The following is a 10,029-nucleotide window of genomic DNA, read 5'->3' as shown; positions in this document are numbered from 1 at the left end:
TCCAAGTCCAGATAATTCATTTTTTTCTCCTTATTTAAAAACCTGCAGAGATTCTAACCACTCACCATCATAATAAAGCATTTCTTTATTGCTCCATGTGTCCCGTATATTTAACAGACCAAAAAGGCAGCAAATTGCCCATTGTCAGGGATTATTGTCAGGGATTACAAACACTTTAGCTTCTACGGTGATCACTACACAATTATTTCACCCTACAGTGAGTGTGAATATTGTGCGAGAAATCCAGAAGAATGGACTTTAATGTTTTTCTGTCTCTCCAGTGGCTGCGGCTGTATCCTGTGGAAATGATTCCTGTGCTGATGATGAGTATTGTAACGAAAGAACTGCCTGCCAGTGCAATACAACTTTCTATACATACACAGGTATGATTTGCTATAATACAATGGTCAGGATGGATCTCTTTTGCCATTAAAAAACAAATATAGAATTTTCTTATAAACTATATGACGTGCATGTAACACACTTCAATGTAAGGGGACACTACACTGATCATCAATGTAAGGGGACACTACACTGATCATCAATGTAAGGGGGACACTACACTGATCATCAATGTAAGGGGACACTACACTGATCATCAATGTAAGGGGGACACTACACTGATCATCAATGTAAGGGGGACACTACACTGATCATCAATGTAAGGGGACACTACACTGATCATCAATGTAAGGGGACACTACACTGATCATCAATGTAAGGGGACACTACACTGATCATCAATGTAAGGGGACACTACACTGATCATCAATGTAAGGGGACACTACACTGATCATCAATGTAAGGGGACACTACACTGATCATCAATGTAAGGGGGACACTACACTGATCATCAATGTAAGGGGACACTACACTGATCATCAATGTAAGGGGGACACTACACTGATCATCAATGTAAGGGGACACTACACTGATCATCAATGTAAGGGGACACTACACTGATCATCAATGTAAAGGGACACTACACTGATCATCAATGTAAGGGGGACACTACACTGATCATCAATGTAAGGGGACACTACACTGATCATCAATGTAAGGGGGACACTACACTGATCATCAATGTAAGGGGACACTACACTGATCACCAATGTAAGGGGGGCACTACACTGATCATCAATGTAAGGGACACTACACTGATCATCAATGTAAGGGGGACACTACACTGATCATCAATGTAAGGGGACACTACACTGATCATCAATGTAAGGGGACACTACACTGATCATCAATGTAAGGGGACACTACACTGATCATCAATGTAAGGGGGGACACTACACTGATCATCAATGTAAGGGGGACACTACACTGATCATCAATGTAAGGGGGCACTACACTGATCATCAATGTAAGGGGGACACTACACTGATCATCAATGTAAGGGGGACACTACACTGATCATCAATGTAAGGGGGACACTACACTGATCATCAATGTAAGGGGACACTACACTGATCATCAATGTAAGGGGGACACTACACTGATCATCAATGTAAGGGGGACACTACACTGATCATCAATGTAAGGGGGACACTACACTGATCATCAATGTAAGGGGACATTACACTGATCATCAATGTAAGGGGGACACTACACTGATCATCAATGTAAGGGGATACTACACTGATCATCAATGTAAGGGGGACACTACACTGATCATCAATGTAAGGGGGACACTACACTGATCATCAATGTAAGGGGACACTACACTGATCATCAATGTAAGGGGACACTACACTGATCATCAATGTAAGGGGGACACTACACTGATCATCAATGTAAGGGGACACTACACTGATCATCAATGTAAGGGGGACACTACACTGATCATCAATGTAAGGGGACACTACACTGATCATCAATGTAAGGGGGACACTACACTGATCATCAATGTAAGGGGACACTACACTGATCATCAATGTAAGGGGGACACTACACTGATCATCAATGTAAGGGGACACTACACTGATCATCAATGTAAGGGGGACACTACACTGATCATCAATGTAAGGGGGACACTACACTGATCATCAATGTAAGGGGACACTACACTGATCACCAATGTAAGGGGGGCACTACACTGATCATCAATGTAAGGGACACTACACTGATCATCAATGTAAGGGGGACACTACACTGATCATCAATGTAAGGGGACACTACACTGATCATCAATGTAAGGGGACACTACACTGATCATCAATGTAAGGGGACACTACACTGATCATCAATGTAAGGGGGGACACTACACTGATCATCAATGTAAGGGGGACACTACACTGATCATCAATGTAAGGGGGACACTACACTGATCATCAATGTAAGGGGGCACTACACTGATCATCAATGTAAGGGGGACACTACACTGATCATCAATGTAAGGGGACACTACACTGATCATCAATGTAAGAGGGACACTACACTGATCATCAATGTAAGAGGGACACTACACTGATCATCAATGTAAGGGGACACTACACTGATCATCAATGTAAGGGGGACACTACACTGATCATCAATGTAAGGGGACACTACACTGATCATCAATGTAAGGGGACACTACACTGATCATCAATGTAAGGGGACACTACACTGATCATCAATGTAAGGGGACACTACACTGATCATCAATGTAAGGGGGACACTACACTGATCATCAATGTAAGGGGACACTACACTGATCATCAATGTAAGGGGACACTACACTGATCATCAATGTAAGGGGACACTACACTGATCATCAATGTAAGGGGACACTACACTGATCATCAATGTAAGGGGGACACTACACTGATCACCAATGTAAGGGGACACTACACTGATCATCAATGTAAGGGGACACTACACTGATCATCAATGTAAGGGGACACTACACTGATCATCAATGTAAGGGGACACTACACTGATCATCAATGTAAGGGGGACACTACACTGATCATCAATGTAAGGGGGACACTACACTGATCATCAATGTAAGGGGACACTACACTGATCATCAATGTAAGGGGGACACTACACTGATCATCAATGTAAGGGGGGCACTACACTGATCATCAATGTAAGGGGACACTACACTGATTATCAATGTAAGGGGACACTACACTGATCATCAATGTAAGGGGACACTACACTGATCATCAATGTAAGGGGGACACTACACTGATCATCAATGTAAGGGGACACTACACTGATCATCAATGTAAGGGGGACACTACACTGATCATCAATGTAAGGGGGACACTACACTGATCATCAATGTAAGGGGACACTACACTGATCATCAATGTAAGGGGACACTACACTGATCATCAATGTAAGGGGACACTACACTGATCATCAATGTAAGGGGACACTACACTGATCATCAATGTAAGGGGGCACTACACTGATCATCAATGTAAGGGGGACACTACACTGATCATCAATGTAAGGGGGGCACTACACTGATCATCAATGTAAGGGGACACTACACTGATCATCAATGTAAGGGACACTACACTGATCATCAATGTAAGGGACACTACACTGATCATCAATGTAAGGGGGACACTACACTGATCATCAATGTAAGGGGACACTACACTGATCATCAATGTAAGGGGGGCACTACACTGATCATCAATGTAAGGGGGGCACTACACTGATCATCAATGTAAGGGGGGCACTACACTGATCATCAATGTAAGGGGGACACTACACTGATCATCAATGTAAGGGGACACTACACTGATCATCAATGTAAGGGGACACTACACTGACCATCAATGTAAGGGGACACTACACTGATCATCAATGTAAGGGGGACACTACACTGATCACCAATGTAAGGGGACACTACACTGATCACCAATGTAAGGGGGACACTACACTGATCATCAATGTAAGGGGACACTACACTGATCATCAATGTAAGGGGACACTACACTGATCATCAATGTAAGGGGACACTACACTGATCATCAATGTAAGGGGACACTACACTGATCATCAATGTGAGGGGACACTACACTGATCATCAATGTAAGGGGGACACTACACTGATCATCAATGTAAGGGGGACACTACACTGATCATCAATGTAAGGGGGACACTACACTGATCATCAATGTAAGGGGACACTACACTGATCATCAATGTAAGGGGACACTACACCGATCATCAATGTAAGGGGGACACTACACTGATCATCAATGTAAGGGGACACTACACTGATCATCAATGTAAGGGGGACACTACACTGATCATCAATGTAAGGGGACACTACACTGATCATCAATGTAAGGGGACACTACACTGATCATCAATGTAAGGGGGGCACTACACTGATCATCAATGTAAGGGGGACACTACACTGATCATCAATGTAAGGGGACACTACACCGATCATCAATGTAAGGGGGACACTACACTGATCATCAATGTAAGGGGACACTACACTGATCATCAATGTAAGGGGGACACTACTCTGATCATCAATGTAAGGGGACACTACACTGATCATCAATGTAAGGGGACACTACACTGATCATCAATGTAAGGGGGGACACTACTCTGATCATCAATGTAAGGGGACACTACACTGATCATCAATGTAAGGGGACACTACACTGATCATCAATGTAAGGGGACACTACACTGATCATCAATGTAAGGGGACACTACACTGATCATCAATGTAAGGGGACACTACACTGATCATCAATGTAAGGGGACACTACACTGATCATCAATGTAAGGGGGACACTACACTGATCATCAATGTAAGGGGACACTACACTGATCATCAATGTAAGGGGGACACTACACTGATCATCAATGTAAGGGGGACACTACACTGATCATCAATGTAAGGGGGACACTACACTGATCACCAATGTAAGGGGACACTACACTGATCATCAATGTAAGGGGGACACTACACTGATCATCAATGTAAGGGGACACTACACTGATCATCAATGTAAGGGGGGCACTACACTGATCATCAATGTAAGGGGACACTACACTGATCATCAATGTAAGGGGGGACACTACACTGATCATCAATGTAAGGGGACACTACACTGATCATCAATGTAAGGGGACACTACACTGATCATCAATGTAAGGGGACACTACACTGATCATCAATGTAAGGGGACACTACACTGATCATCAATGTAAGGGGGACACTACACTGATCATCAATGTAAGGGGACACTACACTGATCATCAATGTAAGGGGGGCACTACACTGATCATCAATGTAAGGGGGACACTACACTGATCATCAATGTAAGGGGACACTACACCGATCATCAATGTAAGGGGGACACTACACTGATCATCAATGTAAGGGGACACTACACTGATCATCAATGTAAGGGGGACACTACTCTGATCATCAATGTAAGGGGACACTACACTGATCATCAATGTAAGGGGACACTACACTGATCATCAATGTAAGGGGGGACACTACTCTGATCATCAATGTAAGGGGACACTACACTGATCATCAATGTAAGGGGACACTACACTGATCATCAATGTAAGGGGGGACACTACACTGATCATCAATGTAAGGGGGACACTACACTGATCATCAATGTAAGGGGGACACTACACTGATCATCAATGTAAGGGGGCACTACACTGATCATCAATGTAAGGGGGACACTACACTGATCATCAATGTAAGGGGACACTACACTGATCATCAATGTAAGAGGGACACTACACTGATCATCAATGTAAGAGGGACACTACACTGATCATCAATGTAAGGGGACACTACACTGATCATCAATGTAAGGGGGACACTACACTGATCATCAATGTAAGGGGACACTACACTGATCATCAATGTAAGGGGACACTACACTGATCATCAATGTAAGGGGACACTACACTGATCATCAATGTAAGGGGACACTACACTGATCATCAATGTAAGGGGGACACTACACTGATCATCAATGTAAGGGGACACTACACTGATCATCAATGTAAGGGGACACTACACTGATCATCAATGTAAGGGGACACTACACTGATCATCAATGTAAGGGGACACTACACTGATCATCAATGTAAGGGGGACACTACACTGATCACCAATGTAAGGGGACACTACACTGATCATCAATGTAAGGGGACACTACACTGATCATCAATGTAAGGGGACACTACACTGATCATCAATGTAAGGGGACACTACACTGATCATCAATGTAAGGGGGACACTACACTGATCATCAATGTAAGGGGGACACTACACTGATCATCAATGTAAGGGGACACTACACTGATCATCAATGTAAGGGGGACACTACACTGATCATCAATGTAAGGGGGGCACTACACTGATCATCAATGTAAGGGGACACTACACTGATTATCAATGTAAGGGGACACTACACTGATCATCAATGTAAGGGGACACTACACTGATCATCAATGTAAGGGGGACACTACACTGATCATCAATGTAAGGGGACACTACACTGATCATCAATGTAAGGGGGACACTACACTGATCATCAATGTAAGGGGGACACTACACTGATCATCAATGTAAGGGGACACTACACTGATCATCAATGTAAGGGGACACTACACTGATCATCAATGTAAGGGGACACTACACTGATCATCAATGTAAGGGGACACTACACTGATCATCAATGTAAGGGGGCACTACACTGATCATCAATGTAAGGGGGACACTACACTGATCATCAATGTAAGGGGGGCACTACACTGATCATCAATGTAAGGGGACACTACACTGATCATCAATGTAAGGGACACTACACTGATCATCAATGTAAGGGACACTACACTGATCATCAATGTAAGGGGGACACTACACTGATCATCAATGTAAGGGGACACTACACTGATCATCAATGTAAGGGGGGCACTACACTGATCATCAATGTAAGGGGGGCACTACACTGATCATCAATGTAAGGGGGGCACTACACTGATCATCAATGTAAGGGGGACACTACACTGATCATCAATGTAAGGGGACACTACACTGATCATCAATGTAAGGGGACACTACACTGACCATCAATGTAAGGGGACACTACACTGATCATCAATGTAAGGGGGACACTACACTGATCACCAATGTAAGGGGACACTACACTGATCACCAATGTAAGGGGGACACTACACTGATCATCAATGTAAGGGGACACTACACTGATCATCAATGTAAGGGGACACTACACTGATCATCAATGTAAGGGGACACTACACTGATCATCAATGTAAGGGGACACTACACTGATCATCAATGTGAGGGGACACTACACTGATCATCAATGTAAGGGGGACACTACACTGATCATCAATGTAAGGGGGACACTACACTGATCATCAATGTAAGGGGGACACTACACTGATCATCAATGTAAGGGGACACTACACTGATCATCAATGTAAGGGGACACTACACCGATCATCAATGTAAGGGGGACACTACACTGATCATCAATGTAAGGGGACACTACACTGATCATCAATGTAAGGGGGACACTACACTGATCATCAATGTAAGGGGACACTACACTGATCATCAATGTAAGGGGACACTACACTGATCATCAATGTAAGGGGGGCACTACACTGATCATCAATGTAAGGGGGACACTACACTGATCATCAATGTAAGGGGACACTACACCGATCATCAATGTAAGGGGGACACTACACTGATCATCAATGTAAGGGGACACTACACTGATCATCAATGTAAGGGGGACACTACTCTGATCATCAATGTAAGGGGACACTACACTGATCATCAATGTAAGGGGACACTACACTGATCATCAATGTAAGGGGGGACACTACTCTGATCATCAATGTAAGGGGACACTACACTGATCATCAATGTAAGGGGACACTACACTGATCATCAATGTAAGGGGACACTACACTGATCATCAATGTAAGGGGACACTACACTGATCATCAATGTAAGGGGACACTACACTGATCATCAATGTAAGGGGGACACTACACTGATCATCAATGTAAGGGGACACTACACTGATCATCAATGTAAGGGGACACTACACTGATCATCAATGTAAGGGGGACACTACACTGATCATCAATGTAAGGGGACACTACACTGATCATCAATGTAAGGGGGACACTACACTGATCATCAATGTAAGGGGGACACTACACTGATCATCAATGTAAGGGGGACACTACACTGATCACCAATGTAAGGGGACACTACACTGATCATCAATGTAAGGGGGACACTACACTGATCATCAATGTAAGGGGACACTACACTGATCATCAATGTAAGGGGGGCACTACACTGATCATCAATGTAAGGGGACACTACACTGATCATCAATGTAAGGGGGGACACTACACTGATCATCAATGTAAGGGGACACTACACTGATCATCAATGTAAGGGGACACTACACTGATCATCAATGTAAGGGGACACTACACTGATCATCAATGTAAGGGGACACTACACTGATCATCAATGTAAGGGGGACACTACACTGATCATCAATGTAAGGGGACACTACACTGATCATCAATGTAAGGGGACACTACACTGATCATCAATGTAAGGGGACACTACACTGATCATCAATGTAAGGGGACACTACACTGATCATCAATGTAAGGGGACACTACACTGATCATCAATGTAAGGGGGACACTACACTGATCATCAATGTAAGGGGGACACTACACTGATCATCAATGTAAGGGGGACACTACACTGATCATCAATGTAAGGGGGACACTACACTGATCATCAATGTAAGGGGGCACTACACTGATCATCAATGTAAGGGGACACTACACTGACCATTAATGTAAGGGGACACTACACTGATCATCAATGTAAGGGGACACTACACTGATCATCAATGTAAGGGGACACTACATTGATCATCAATGTAAGGGGACACTACACTGATCATCAATGTAAGGGGACACTACACTGATCATCAATGTAAGGGGACACTACACTGATCATCAATGTAAGGGGACACTACACTGATCATCAATGTAAGGGGACACTACACTGATCATCAATGTAAGGGGGACACTACACTGATCATCAATGTAAGGGGGACACTACACTGATCATCAATGTAAGGGGACACTACACTGATCACCAATGTAAGGGGGACACTACACTGATCATCAATGTAAGGGGACACTACACTGATCATCAATGTAAGGGGGCACTACACTGATCATCAATGTAAGGGGGACACTACACTGATCACCAATGTAAGGGGGACACTACACTGATCATCAATGTAAGGGGACACTACACTGATCATCAATGTAAGGGGACACTACACTGATCATCAATGTAAGGGGACACTACACTGATCATCAATGTAAGGGGACACTACACTGATCATCAATGTAAGGGGACACTACACTGACCATCAATGTAAGGGGGCACTACACTGATCATCAATGTAAGGGGGACACTACACTGATCATCAATGTAAGGGGGACACTACACTGATCATCAATGTAAGGGGGACACTACACTGATCATCAATGTAAGGGGACACTACACCGATCATCAATGTAAGGGGGACACTACACTGATCATCAATGTAAGGGGGACACTACACTGATCATCAATGTAAGGGGGACACTACACTGATCATCAATGTATGGGGACACTACACTGATCATCAATGTAAGGGGGACACTACACTGATCATCAATGTAAGGGGACACTACACTGATCATCAATGTGAGGGGACACTACACTGATCATCAATGTAAGGGGGACACTACACTGATCATCAATGTAAGGGGGACACTACACTGATCATCAATGTAAGGGGGGCACTACACTGATCATCAATGTAAGGGGACACTACACTGATCATCAATGTAAGGGGGACACTACACTGATCATCAATGTAAGGGGACACTACACTGATCATCAATGTAAGGGGGGCACTACACTGATCATCAACAGTCAATGTTCTGTAT

The 10,029-nt window shown here is 43.8% G+C and overlaps 1 protein-coding gene across 1 annotated transcript in view; it reads left to right on the top strand.

Annotated features, from left to right (window-relative positions):
* The first annotated feature begins 284 nt into the window (after nucleotides 1–284).
* The window catches only part of LOC120916131 (uromodulin-like), a 31,515-nt gene continuing 21,770 nt past the window's right edge, over nucleotides 285–10,029 (top strand). Inside the window, exon 1 of the mRNA XM_040326950.1 lies at nucleotides 285–383. The gene's annotated coding sequence lies outside the window, so the exon portion shown is untranslated. The remainder of the gene's footprint in view (nucleotides 384–10,029) is intronic.

This window comes from Rana temporaria, chromosome 10 (assembly GCF_905171775.1).
Source record: "Rana temporaria chromosome 10, aRanTem1.1, whole genome shotgun sequence".
NCBI classification, from domain to species: domain Eukaryota; kingdom Metazoa; phylum Chordata; class Amphibia; order Anura; family Ranidae; genus Rana; species Rana temporaria.
Note: the sequence above shows the minus strand (reverse complement) of the source record. Positions and strands in the feature narration are given on the sequence as shown.